The 15,465-nt window shown below is 36.6% G+C and overlaps 1 long non-coding RNA gene across 1 annotated transcript in view; it reads right to left on the bottom strand.

The window, feature by feature from the left end:
* The window catches only part of LOC109374009 (uncharacterized), a 36,399-nt gene that overhangs the window by 16,903 nt on the left and 4,031 nt on the right, over positions 1–15,465 (bottom strand). The window contains exon 2 of the long non-coding RNA XR_002122329.1: positions 12,488–12,606. This is a non-coding gene — a long non-coding RNA (uncharacterized LOC109374009). The remainder of the gene's footprint in view (positions 1–12,487; positions 12,607–15,465) is intronic.

The raw sequence follows: 15,465 nt of genomic DNA, 5'->3' as shown, positions 1-15,465 counted from the left end.
GGGCCAGTGAAGCAACGTCCTCCACAACTAGACTGAAGAACAAAATGACAGCAACTTGTCTGTTCCCCGTCCCCCAATTACCCAGCACTGTTCCCATCCCCCCAATTCCCCAATAAAAATCTTTAAAAAAAAAAAAAAGAATGCACATCTTAAATGTAGGAGCTAGAGACTCAGTATACATTAGTTCTTTATTCTGCTTTAACATTTGATTCTATGGATCACGTAGCTTATTTGTATAAATCAAAGTATATATATATATATATATATATATATATATATATAGTATATACATTATTACATATATATACACACACACATACATATATATATCCAAATTGTTACATATTATATGATATTTGAGTATGGCCATTATATGTTTCGTGATGAAGAGGAGAGATTGCTCCTTTATTTTTCAGTGTAATTTTAAGAGAGAAATTTCAAAATAAAAACAGTGAATTTCCCAGCCAATGTAATAAAATATCAGACTATGATAATAAGGTGCTTTTGTTCAAAATTAAATATTTCAAGAGCTGAGAATTAATATTAGCTTCATAGATTGACATGAATTATTAAAATTGTAATATTAATTTACATTCATTATATCTCTCATGATAAAATTTCTATGCCTCTTAAGCAACTCTTAATGGACTCTTACAATCTCATAAATATTTTAGCACCTACTATGTGCCAGACAGTTTTTAAGTGCTTAAAACACATTAGTGCAAAACAAAACAAAGGTATCGCCTTTGAAGAGTTTACATTCTAGAGGGAGAAAACAGACAATAAATTATACACATAAAAATAAGCAAATTGTGTAGTGTGTTTGAAGGTGGCAAATTCTTTGGGGACTAAAAAGAAAAATACAACAGAGCATGGAAAATTAAAGAGCTTAATTTAATGATGGTGCAATTTTTTTAAGATTTTATTGGGGCATTGGGGGAGGGGAACAGTGATGGGGAATTGGGGGAAGGGGAACAGACAAGTTGCTGTTATTTTGTTCTTCAGTCTAGTTGTGGAGGATGCTGCTTCACTGGCCTAAGTTGGCACCATCATTGCGCTCTTCCCAGGTGAGGCAGATCAGTCGCTGTCCTCTGGACAGCTGCTCACCGCGGCTGCTGGCCGCTCACGCTGGCTGCTGGCTATACACAGTAGCTTATGGCAGCCCCCTGCAGCAGGGGACTGCAGCCTACGCCTTCGCCGGCAACCCACGGCTGCCCAGCTCCAGGTCGAGCTGCCATTCACCATCTTAGCTGCAGAGGGCAGTGTCACTGGCCCTCATATGTGGGATCCGAACCCGGGCCCTCTGGTGTCCCAAGCCAGCTCTTAACCAATGTGCCACTCGGCCAGCCCCAATGGTTCAGTTTTTATGGGGTGGTCATGATAGGCCTTATTGAGAAGGATTTTAAGTGAAACCACTTAAAGAGTGTGGGGAATTAGCCATGAGAGTTAATTAGGGAGAGTTATATGCACAGGGAAAGGCCAGTGCAAAGGCCCCAGGGCAGGAATATGTCTGGCATATTGGAAGAACAGAAAGGGACCAGTGTGTTTGAAAGGATGTATAAAGGAGAATTTTAAGAGATGTGTTCAAGGAGGTAACAGGGAGACTTCATCATGTAAGAACTTGTAGGCCATTCCAAGGTTTGGGCCTTTTACTTCAAAGGAAATTAGAAGAGTTGTTATCAGATTGACATGCTCTGACCTACATTCAAAGGAAATATTGGCTCATGCATTGAGAGTAGGTACTTTGGAAAAATGAGTTGAAGCATGGAGACCCATTAGGAGACCATTATAGTCAAGGAAAGATGATTATGGTAGCAAGGAGGTGGTGAGGGTCTAGATTTAGTATATATTCTGAAGTCAAAGCGATTCCCGGATGTAATAGATGTGGGATCTGAAAGAGAATTCAAAGATTATTCCAGTGCCTTGATTTCAATAAGTGGATAGGTGGAGTTTTCATCAACTGTGATAAGGAACAGTGAATTTAATCAAGTGTGAGGGAGGTGGAGATCAAGATTTTAGTTTCAGGAAATGTTGAGTTTGGCAGGTCTATTAGTAATGCAAACGAAATATCAAGAAGGAAGTTGGATATGTGAGGTCAAACTTCAGGAAAGTGAATTTGACTGTGGAAGTCACTTATAGATAGTACTTAAAGGCATGAGACTGGAAAGCTTATCAAGAAAGTGAAGGTATGTAAAGAATCGAGGACCAAGGACTGAACTTATTTCATCATAAAGAAACAGAAAGAAGAATGAATGAGATGGGAGGAAAACCAAAGAAAATGTAATATTCTAAAAGCCAAGTGGGGGGGCGGGGAGAATGTTAATGGTGAAAGGGATATGCAACTATATGAAATACTGCTGATAAGTTGAGGAATATAAAAATTGAGCATGACTATTGGATTCAGCAATGTAAAGGTCATTGTTGGCCCTTGGCAAAACAATTTTAGAGGAATAAATGAGCTGAAGGCTGGATTCAAATGTGCTAAGAGAGAATAAGAAAAACAGAGTTTGAGACAATGGAAATAGACAACTCTTTGGAGTAGTTATGCTACAAAGGATCATAAGTGAGCATAAAGAATATTAGAGATTGGTGAACTAACAGTGATAATGGTAATGATGTGGTAGAGAAGGGAAGGCTGGTGACATAGGACAGAGAGAGAATTCTCTTCTTGAAATAGATAAACAAGGATGGGCTTTCATACAAAAGTGGAGGGGTTCTACTTAAATAGGATCATAAATATTTTATGGTTTCAGGGAGGAAGACAGAGTTTGTGGGTAGTAGGTGAGTGGATGTCATAATAAAATTCTGTAGACATGTTCTAGTTGTGTGAATTTTCTCAATGCAGTTTAGAAGCAAGATCATCAGCTGAGAGTGCGGACGGGGGAGGAAGCATTGGCACTGAGGAGGAAGAAGAAGATATGCAGTAGTCGTCTACATGTTTGGATAGACTAGCAAGTCTAACATGATTGTTGGAAACATCGAAGACCCATGAGATAACTGTGGTCATGATTTGAGCATGAGTGAATTTAAAGGAGGACTCATCAACAATGTGATTTCTGCCCAATCACATTTAGCTGCAAGGATGCAGATATGAAGTAGACAGAGGTTGGATTTAACCAAGATTGTAGCTTCATCTTAAGTAATAAAAACTGAATTATTAGTTTCCATCCTACTATAACAAATTACCACCAACATCATGATTTGAGAAAACAGGAATTTATTCTCTCCCATTTCTGGAGGCCAGAAGTCCAAACCAATATCTCTGTGCTGAAATCAGTGTCAGTAGGCCGCACTCCCTCAAGAGGTGAATCCATTTCTTACCTCTTCCAGGCTCTGGTGGCTGCCAGAGTTCTTTGGCTTGATGTGGTTGCATCACTCCAAGCTCTTCCATCATGGTAACATTGCCTCCTCCTTTTCTGTGTGTCAAATCTCCCTCTGCCTCCCTCTTATACGGGTATATGTGATTGCATTTGGAGCCCATGTAGAAAAGCCAAGATAATCTCTCCATCTCAGGAGTCTTAATTTAACCACATCTCCAACTTCATTTATATTTGCCATTTGAAGTAACACCCACAGGTCCAGGAATTAGGATATGGACATCTTTTTTGGAGCCATTATTCAGCCCACCACAGTGAGAAAAGGAAAAAGGCAGTTGAGCATGAATTCAAGGGAGAGATTATAATGATTGATCTGTGGAATTTTAAAATTGTTATCATAGATTGAGCTGAAAAGAGGCGGTCATAGTCATAGAATGTTTCTTTATGAAACAGAAATAATGATAGGTTGGTACCTATTGGTAATTGCAAGATCTAGCACATGGCTGACTTAGGGTTAAGGACACATGTATTGGAGAAGAAGAAGTCAAGAAACTGAGAAACCAAACAATTGAACAGATCATGTTTAGGTATACTGAAATGGTTACAAATTATTATAGAAGTAGGTAGAGTGAATAAATAGAAGTAGTACATTAAAGAAAATGAATGAAAATAGCATAGAGTTAAATTCATGCTGTTTGGTCTTTATGAGATTCATGTATGTGTTTGTATACAATACTGACGTAAACTCATCTATTCCCCCAGGTAATTAAATAATGCCACTTAAAGTTAAAAAAAAAAGTTTAAAAATCCAATTATCACTGACAGGGTATTTCTAACATATATTATATGCCTGCCTGTGTTTTTAGGTCCAGTACAATGTAGCCCAAGATCACCAGTATGAACAGGAGTTATTTCTTTGCATGCCAGTGCAGTGATATTTCCAGGGTCTATCAAGGTGTCTAGAAATGTTTACTCTTCCTTTTGCTGTGTGTGTGTGTGTGTGTGTGTGTGTGTGTGTGTGTGTTTTTAAGGCGTGTGTCTTCTATTTATATTTTCTGTCACCTTTCTTGCTGTTTGACTGTCATCTGTCATTAAATTTTGCTGTTAGTGTGCTTTTAAGCTCTTGCATTCCAATTTGTAGTTTATAAGATGTCCTCAACGGGGCAAACAGAGAGACAAGCTAATTATAATTGTGTGCTAAAAATCAGAACTGTGACTCTGAATAAGATATTCTGCTTCTGAATAAAGTTTATGGACTACAAAGTCTATGAACAGAGCGTCCACCTTGTGTGGCTGTTTTTCATTTTTACCTATGCCATAAATGTCTGCAAATTTGCTTTTATGTATCTATTCAGATGCCATATGTATGAAAACTAATAAATCTCCATTCAAGGATTGAATATTAATGGAATTATGCAAAAATAGTGTATGTGTCAGTCTGAGTCCTGCCTGGAAATAGATAGTTTGCTTAAATTGGGTATTCTGAGGAGAGTTTAATAGAGAGGACTATTTACAAAGCTGTAGGCAGGGTTTAGGGAAAGAAAAAATGCGTCATGTAATAGGTAACAGAAGCTTATTTCCAGGGCTAGGCCTGAAGGGGCAAAGAGGGAAAGTTGTTACCAACATCAGGAGACTCTTGGACAGAGAGGGCTGCCTGAGAGGATCTGTGGTTTTTTCTGGATATACAAAGTCAGCTCAGAATACCTAGCAATGAGAAAGCCAGAGGAATAAGGAGGCTGACTTCACTTTTCTTCAGCCTTACTTTCCTACTGATGTCTATAATCATGTATACTCAACTGGAAATCAGAAAGTAAGCCACAGACTTAGTTAGTATTACTTGGGCCCTTAGGGGCAGAAAGCAGGTAGAACTGGGTGGAGCGTACATATGGAGCGGAAGATACCCAATATATTCATAAGAAAATCTGAACCCGCCTCAGCAGAAGAGTGTCACTAAAATATTATATGTAGTAATTTGAATAATCTTATTTTTTACATCAATGTTATTGTAAATATGTAGCTAATATAATTATAATGGCATATCATTTCTTTTGGATTTCCTGAAATTATCTCTAAAATTTGGAAACATCCTCAGAAAGAAGGTAACAACAAAATATTTTTCGGGTGCTAATCCTTAATTCAAGGTGGAAAGTTAAGAGTGGTTTTTTTTACTACCTCAAAGTCTGAGAAAACACCAGACTCAACAGACTGATTTTTCCCAATATCAAAGAACTATTATTTTCATTAGTCATTTTCTTCATAGAGAATTTGTGATGAGTTTATAGGTAGAGACAAAAATGAAAAAGGGTTTCTTTGGGGAAAAAAAATGTTATCTTTGTTTTTTGCAAATGACTTTATGTCAGTTCCCCTAGAAGAAACTATATAGCTCACTTTCATCATGAAGTTATTATGTGGAGTACGATGTTTTCCTATATAGGATATTCATATTCAATCCAATTTTAAAATAGGAAAGTCTATATTCTGCTACTGACAAGATGTTTCTACTATTCAAAGTTTACAGACCAAATGCTATTTTCTGAAGTGAAGTAATTAATGCAAGAATTTAATAAACTTTATAAGGGTATTTCAGAGTGTGTAGTATAATATTTAGGGGGGAAAATCTTATAAAATGATCAAAGAAAATCACATTTGAAATGCTCAAAATCCAGAAGTATTCAGTCTATCAAGAATAATTTGTATTTATTTTCTCAATGTTATTTTATAAATATCTGAGAACATAGTCACTTTTCTATTATCCGTTAACTATTTTTTTTTTAGGAAATAATTTGTTCCTATAGTCAAAGAGTATTTCTGCATTTTATTCAACTCAATGAGAGATAACGTTTCAGAATGCATGACAGAATGACCTAGAAAGAATACTGTAACTGCAGTCTAGGAAAAAGAGATAAACAAAATCTCATTATCTCTGGGTAACGTGCTGTTATTTTTGTGACCATTTTCAAACCCATAGACTCTGTTCCATATCTTCCATAATTGAGCAATTTTGGTAAGGTCTCTTTTTATAACATTAAGTTAAAATAGAGGTATTAATGTTAAATGAACCTAAATAGATGATAATGTCCCCTTCAGTGTTTAAACTTTGCCATTCAAGAAATATGTCTTATATCCCATTATGTTTAGGTATCGTGTTAGGCATATCAGAGTATAAAATGAATGTGATACAATTAACCAACCATACATACAACTTTCTAATGTACCCACTTTGTTAAATACTCTGTTAAGTGTTGAAAGCACTGAAAAGTGGGACACAGCCCTGTTTAGAGCAACTCTAATCAGATAGGAGGGGATCAGACAAATAACTTAGGGTGACAAGTGGGAAGAGTAATATGCACACAATGCTTTTAGAGTTTAAAGGAGAAGCCACTAATTTTGGCTATGATGGGGTAGATCTAAAGACATTATTCAGAAGAGGAGACAATATGGCGAATTAACCAGTGGGAGGGGAAAATCTTAGGCAGAGGATAACAGCACGTTCAGAGAACCACAGATGATTTCATGTCTTAAACACATACGAACTTGTCAAATAAATACACACAATAAGTCCTCACTCAATGTCAGCAATAGGTTCTTTGACTTGAAGTGAAAGGACAAATAACAAAACCGATTTTACCTTATACTAATTGATATGAAGAAAAATTAACTCCCTATATCATCTCATCAACAATATAATGAAACAACGTTATTTGAGGTCCTGCTGTATACGTTTCACCAAAGTTTTTGATTTTGAAAAAGAAAGATATGGTGTAATTTCTTTTGAACTGAGACATCAGACATCAATTAATGGAGAAATGCAGGTAGGAGAAAGGGAAAACTTTCCCAAATTGTGTTACACTCTGGGGTTTAGATTGGAAATCTCATAAAAAGGAATTGCTTTTAAAAAATCTTAACACAGTAAGTCCCCGACTTACAAACATTTGAGTTGTGAACTTTCACAGATACAAACAGACCTCACATTATGAACATTCCTAGATGCAAACAAATTGCGGAAGTAGCTCACGTGTCTGTTCTTGTCAGTTCACTTCATGCAATCCCCTATATGCCAGTTGTGGTACTGTACGTACCACCATTTTAAGGTAACTGTAAAAGTAAAAGTAGTTTATTTACAGTATTTTTGTGTGTGTGTTTAGTTTTTTTATGCTTTACATTGTATATTTGTGTCAAAGGTGTATAAGACTCACTTTGTTGCACTTACGAACAAATCCGACTTATGAACTTTCTCCCAGAACAGAAGTCATTCGTAAGTCAGGAACTTAGTGTACTGAGTTGAGTAGAAATAGTCTCCAAATATGCTCACATGGAGGGCATTGTTGTGGGACCAAAGGGATATATTTATATACATAACTATAATATTTAAATTTACTTTATAATTAAAATTTATTTTTATTATTTCAGCTACTTATTTAGAAGAAAATGTCTAGCAATATGTTATCATTGTGCAATGAAGTACAATGTAATGCAGTTGTAAAAAAGGAATGAGGATGTTCTCTATTCATTAATATGGTAACATCACCAGAATATAAGGTGAAACAAGAAAAATGAAAAACAGTTATCATAGTATGCTCCTTTTGTTGTAGGAAAGATGAAAACTTTTATAATAGACACATACGATTATATACATATATATACAGAGGGTGCCAAAAAAAGTATACACATATAATACAGTAAAAAACTGTATTAAAATTGTAATAATATATACTGATAACAAAAGATGAATACAAGTCATGTGTATACATTTTTTGGCACCCCTGGTATATAACTATGTGTCCATTATAAAATATATGTACCTTTTTACCTTTTTTGATCAAACAATATGGTGAATATTTAAACAAAAACATTATTACAGTAAAAGACACATTGCCATTAATCCCCCTCAAAACACTCCCTCTCGCATCGAACACACTTATCCCATCATTCTTGCCACTTTATGAAGCAGTTCTGGAAGTCCTCTTTCATGAGTCTTTATTTGTGCTATTGTGGCTGCCTCGATGTCCTGAATCATTTTGATGTTGGGGAAGAGGCAGAAGTTGCATGGTGCCAGATCTCATTAATAAGGTGGATGAGGACACATCATTATGTTTTTATTTGACAGAAATTGCCATATACCAGAAGCGATGTGTGACATGGAGTATTGTCATGATGGAGGATGATTTACAGCACACTTTAAAACACACCTTCTCTCAACCATAGCTCACACCCAACTGACTGTACCGAGCAAGTTAAATTTGTCACACACTGTTACTAAGGTTCAGCATGCGGCTTCCCATATTGAAGATCCCTGCCTTTCCGTTGGATGGCACTTGGCAGCAGCATTCACCGTATTTTGTAATCACAATGGAAAGGCTTTGTGTCACACATCGCTTTTTGGTACTACAATTTCTATCAAAGAAAAACATTACGGTGTGTCCTCATCTACCTTGTTCACTAGATCTGGCACTGTACAACTTCTGGCTCTTCCCCAAATCAAAATGATTCAGGACATCGAGGCAGCCACGACAGTGCACCTAAAGACACTCAAGAAAGAGGACTTCCAGAACTGCTTCAGAAAGTGGCAAGAATGATAGGATAAGAGTGTTCAAAATGAGGGTGAGTATTTTGAGGGGGATTTATGGCAATGTGTCTTTTACTGTAATAATTTTTTTAATTTAAACATTCACAGTATTTTCTGATCACACTGCGTATGGATGGACATGTCTGTGTGCATGTGTGTATTAAATATATATATTCATATTTTAAAAAGAAACAATGGTTACCTAAAGGGAGACAGATGGAAGAGGGTATTCAGGACAAGGATGGAAACTTCACTTTTTTAATGTACCTTGCTTTATACTTTAATTTGAATCTATATAAATATTTACATAATTAATAACATAATTATATCAAGAAAATAATCCCTAAAAGCAAAAAAATAAAAATAAACCAAGTTGTGCTTTTTTGTTATCATCACGTGCCAATATTTCTAAACAATGTGATAACCTGCTCCACCCGAATAGGGAGACCACACTCTGTACCTGCACCCCCACCCTGCCACCTGCATTATATGTTGCTAGTTACAGCCACTGCACAAATTCTTACCTGAAATCAGTTCAATCACAGGATATGTTTGTTGCAGGAGCCAATCAAGTTACTTTTCTGTATGAATTATTTTGAGTTAGATTTCTGTCACTCCCCATTAAAATAACTTTACATGATGCATTAAACAATAGTGAAGTATAAATGGGGATTAAATATGAATACTGAAAATAATATGAAGGATATTTCATCATTTAAGAGAAAGAGAATATGGGTAGAAAGACAGACTAAATCTAGTCACGGGATAATGGAGACAAGTATGCAAGTGGAAAAATAACAGTTTTTAATCAAACATAGTTTGAAGAGAAGGAGTTGGGTCAGAATTATTGAAAAACGATATAATTGTCATCTTTTTAGAAGCAATGTAATATGTAAAGAGGTTGTAACATTCAATGCAATATTTAACCAGACTTCAACTTGTTAATGATAATAATAGACTTAAAATTGATTTATAGTGTTGGAATTTAGGTGATAGAAATAAATTATATTAAAGATATAAGTTGCAGAGTATAATCAGCAGCATCTTAAAATGTTGGAAGTTTTGGTGATAAAAATAACAGGGCTCTTTTGTAGAGGAGATGGCAATGATTGGGATAAAGTGACAACTAATAAAAGTACAAAAAGTGTATATAACAGAGGAGAGTTCTGGTGCCTTATCTCTGAGCTCATTCTCTCTCTTCTCTCTCTCTCTCTCTCTCTCTCTCTCTCTCTCACACACACACACACACACACACACACACACNCACACACACACACACACACACACACACACACATCCTAGAACTCACTAATCGAAACAGCCACTTAAAATTGAGCAGATCATTTTAAAGTAAGGTTGGCAACTGCATTCAAAAAACAAAGCACAACATAAAAAACAATTACAGAATTTCCATAAAAATCACAGTCATGATACATTCTCTCCCTACTTCACTGCATCCCCAGCCCTGGCTTGCATACAGTTGGCATAACATTGCAGTGAATCTTTTTTCTTGAAAATGTATTCATACAATGTAATCATGGTACACACTCCATTTTTCGGTACTATCCAATATTAACACATTTTTAGAACTACATAGAAGAAATAATAATGAATGAGGCACTCAACAGAAAACTCTCTTGGGATCCAATTTGTATGGTACTGGGGAAAAAGCCCAGAAGGTCTGCAAACAAATGATGGGCAATATCTACAATGTGCAGAATAATACAGGTGGTTTTAAAAAGGAATAGAGTCTATAAAAAAGCTTTTGTGTTTAGAATTCCAAAATCCTAACATAAGGACTTCAAAAAAATAGTTGAAAAGAAACCTCTGCATGGAGGCTATAGCAAATTTTATTTGATAAGAGAAGATTTAGTATATGAAAGCTGTGTCTTCTGAATAGTGAAAATATCACACCGAGGATATTTAATATCTTTCTCCTTTCATGTGACCACTGTAAAAGGCAGGAAAGCTAATTTAGCTGAAAAAAATTGTTTCAGTGTTTCTGGTTCATTTTAATGTGCATCTTTTCTGTAAAACCCTTTATAGTAATAATGATTTTGCTGTCATTTCATAGAAAAATAAGTGGATTCCTTTACATCTTTATAGGCAAAAAAGACAAACTAGAAAAATGATTATAGTATCATTTATGGGTATATAGAAATTATGTCTTTTATGTTTTATAAAAAAGATCTTAAGTAGTTTGGGAAATTATGTTACAAGGCATTCTATGCTGATTTATTATCTTCTAATGCTAATTTCTGCCATTCATGAAAAGCTCCAAAAGATTAAAAATTGGTAATCACTATAGTTTGGTGCCTGCTCTGAAGTTCAAATAGCAAACACATTTTTATATTAATGGAAATGTTGTGAAACTGAGAATTTATGGAATTTATTTGTTAAACTTCAGTATGTACTTATTACCAGTTTTTATATATCTTAAAAATAATAATAAACTCTAAAAAAGAAAGCAACAAAGCATTTTTCTAATACATTCATGAAATTACATATTCTTGGTCTTGCCATTCTGATGGTTTTGTCAACACATGGAGGGCTGTTCAAGGCAATTATACATAAACCAGAATGAAGCTTCTTCTCTACACATGAAATCTGAATAAGAACACATCAGGAAAGCAGTAAGACCATCGTGACTCCAGCGGACTATTGGGAACGGGAATGAATATGTAGGTGTTGGAAGGCAGATTTAGTCAAAAGAAATTGTTGCAATTTTTTTAATTAAAATATATTGGGGTGACAATGGTTAGCAAAATTACATAGGTTTCAGGTGTACAATTCTGTAATACATCATTATATATTGCATTGTGTGTATGAAACTAATTTAAATGTGAAAACAATGTGCTTTTGATGATGGGAATTCACCCTAACCTACCTTCTCAGAGTCCTCCTTTTTTGAAGATCGTACTGGATGAACTCTAACAGTGGCGCGTTATGCAGGGCTGCAAGTCAGGGCCAGAAAATACACCTAAGAGCCATCAGCATTTCCATCATAACCCGTATTATCTGGAGTTTATATGTTGACTATAAAAGTCAGGAAGGATCTAGGCATTGAAACCTTTTTTGGAACAGTGAGATATTTTTAGTCCAGGTATATTGCAAGTGTGGCAAGAACACAGGGTTTTCAGGCCCAAATGTAGCCGTACTTTACACACATTTGAACATGTTAAAATAAACCAGAAATGTCCTGATGACTTCTAAATTTGCAGGACACAAAAGGAGCACATAATTTTAGGCCACTATCCAAACTCTGTAGTCGGATTTTGTCCCAAATCTGTTTTCCATCATGATTATGCAGAGAGCACTGAAAGCATTAGAAAGTTTTTCAGAAACAAACCTAAAAAAAGTTGAGGTTTTATAAACTGCTTGTTTTTGAAATACTGCATTCATGTGAAATAGCTAAAGCTCTCTGCTTTACTTTTGACTTATTTTTTTCTCATTTCTCAAAATTAATATAAGTGTTATTTTTGCAGACTACTTTTCATTTTAATATGTATGCCTCAATAATTTCTACTCTCCTAGCCCCTCAGTCATACAGAATCTGCCCTTCACCTTTATCGTGGCTTCTTCCCTTCCACTCTTCTATACTCACATAATTCCAGTCAGTTTCTTCTTCCCTCCATCCACATCCATGCCTCTGTCGGATATATCCATGGTATTTCTCGAGCTCAATACTTCTCGCTTGGGGTGATTTAGCCCTCTAGGCAACATCTGTCAATGTTTGGAGACATTTTTAGTTGTTACAACTTGGGAGGAGGGCATCTAGTGGTAGAGATCAGGGATGCTGCTAACATCCTACAGTACACAGGACAGCCCCCCACACAAAGAATTATCCAGCCCAAATGTCAACAGTGCTGAGGCCGAGAAAACCCTGCTCCAGCTAGGACTCTGGATTATCAACACAAGGTTTTTTAACCTTCTGCTGAAACCAACTGTTGAACCCTAGGTCACGCCATCTTCAACTTTCTTCAGTGTTTAAGCAGTGCCATAAAATGTGAAATGCTATTTGGTTATTCTACAAATTAGATCAGCTCACATAAAAAACTGGAATGTGAGGCCTATGAAGAAGGTTTTTGTCTGTTTTATTGTTTAGTATCTATTGTTTAATGCTTACCTCATAGTAGGTGTTCAATAAATATTTGCTGAAGCAATGAGAAAAATGTAGGAACATGTTTTCGCTAGGCCATAGAAAACTGTGTTGTCTGTGACTGAACCAAATCATTTCCAGTCCTGGTCCTCACCCCTTTCCTCCAGTCCCTCTCCTCCTGCATTCTTGAAGCCTTCACAAATATTGTGTCTCCTCTCTTATCCTTTCAGTCATTACACTCGGTTCGTGCCATCTTCACCATCTTCAAATATGCTCAAAAATTTTGCTTTTAAGATAAATCCTGCTACCAAACTTTTTTAAAAATAATTTTGTTTATTGCTAAGCATCTTCAATAGTTAGTGGCTCCAATTCCTCAACACATACAGTGTGTCTCCTTTTGCAATCCAGTGCTCATCTAGAATTCCATAATGACTATCTAAATGCTAATTGAGAAAAAGCCATTTTCTTTTCAGTCCCTTTGACCTTGCTAAAGCATTTGATATGATTTTTTTTATCTCTTTCATGAATTCCTTCCCCTAATTTCTATGAGAGTGCAAATTCTGTCTTGTCACCTTTATCCTTAAATACCTCTTCTTATCTTTTTTAGTGGGAACTCCTCCTCTGTTCTCCTCAATTGATTGTTTTCAAAGGTTCTGTTGCTGTCTGAGGTTTTTCGCTCTTTAAGCTTTTCCTCTTGGTCCTCTCATTCACTCCTCTATGAATAATTAACAAATTTTTACTCCCAAGCTTTTATTCTACTTTATAATCACTGCCTTAGCACATCTACTATTACTTCTAACACAACATCCATAAGCAGAAATAACTATTTTTCTGTCCCATGACTTGGCTCCTCCTGCTCTGTAGCCCCCAAACAGTTCTATCTAAGGGAAGAGCTGACATAAGCAACCTTCTTTCCCTATGCTCCATCAAGTCACACACTGCATAGCAATGTTATGGTCAACAACAGAGCACATGCACATTTGTGCTATAACATATGGCCTAGGTGTACATAGGCTATACCATCTAGGCTTGTGTGAATACACTCTATGATGTTCATATGATGAAATCGCCTAAGGACACATTTCTCAAAACATATCCCCCTCATTAAGTGGGGCATGATGGTACTTAAATCATCTCTGCCATTTTGTCAAGTTATTACTTAAAGATCCTGGAGCTTATCTCTTCCATCTAAATGCAATTCTGTAAAACTAGTAATCCCAATGACTGTTCTCATGAATAAGACCACATTTCAAAATAATATTGTCTGCTAAAGAAAATGAGTGTTCCGTAATGGTCATTGGCAACACTTATTATGTATGTGCTTTTACAGATTAACTTGTTTAACACAAAAAATCATATGCGTTAAACACTATTATTACACACATTTTACAGGTAAGGAAACCAAGGCAAAGGGAGTTAAGTAATTCATCTAATGTTACACTGCTAGGAAATAGCAGAGGCAGGATTTGAACAGGATTTAAAGGCAGTTTGGCTCAGGAATGCATGCTTTTAACCACTATGTTCTATTGCTTCCTAAAGGCAGGACACATGTAATATTGGTGGCCAATGATTGGTTGGACACTATAGAACAAAGAGCCATACGATTTTAAAGATGAGTGTAGTGAATTGAATAGTTGCCCCCCAAAATATCTATCCCATCCTAACCCTGAGAACCTATGAAGATGACAATATTTGGGAAAAGGGCAATTATAGATGTAACTAAGGATCTCAAGATTGTTCTGGATTTAAGATAAACCCCAAATTCAATGATAAGTGTCTTTATCAGAAGAGCAGAACACACAACCACAGAGAAGGTGATGAGAAGATGGAGGCAGAGATTGGAGTAATGCATCTATAAGACAATGAACACCGAGGACTGCCAGCCACCACCAAAAGCTAGGAGAGTGGTATGAATCACATTCTCTCTCAGAGCCTCTAGTGGAACCAACCTTGCCAACACCTTGATTTTGGATTTCTGTCCTCCTGAGCAGTGAGAGAATACATTTGTGCTGTTTTAAGCCATCAGGTCTATGGTTACCTATTAGGACAGCCCTAGAAAACTAATACAATGGGAGAGAGTCTTGTGAGCTGGAGCAAGACGTAGAGTAATAAAACTTGTAGAGCAGTGGAGATCTCTTAATAAAATTTATCTCACCAGGGCCGGCCGAGTGGTGTGATGGTTAAGAGCTGGCTTGGGAAGCCAAAGGGCCCCAGTTCGGATCCCACATATGAGGGCCAGTGACATTTTCCTCCACAGCTAAGATGCTGAACAACAGCTCAACCTGGAGCTGGGCTGCCGTGAGTTGCCAGCCACGGTGTATGCTGCAGCCCCTGTGGCAGTGGGTTGCCATGGGTTACTGTGTGTAGCCAGCAGCCAGCGTGAGTGGCCAGCAGCCGCAGTGAGTGGCCGTCCAGAAGCCAGCGACTGATCTACCTCGCCCGGGAAGAGTGCAATGATGGTGCCAACTTGGGCCAGTGAAGCA

The sequence above is a fragment of the Hipposideros armiger genome, unplaced genomic scaffold (assembly GCF_001890085.2).
Source record: "Hipposideros armiger isolate ML-2016 unplaced genomic scaffold, ASM189008v1 scaffold_774, whole genome shotgun sequence".
Lineage (NCBI taxonomy): Eukaryota > Metazoa > Chordata > Mammalia > Chiroptera > Hipposideridae > Hipposideros > Hipposideros armiger.
This window is presented reverse-complemented; position numbering and strand designations above follow the sequence as displayed.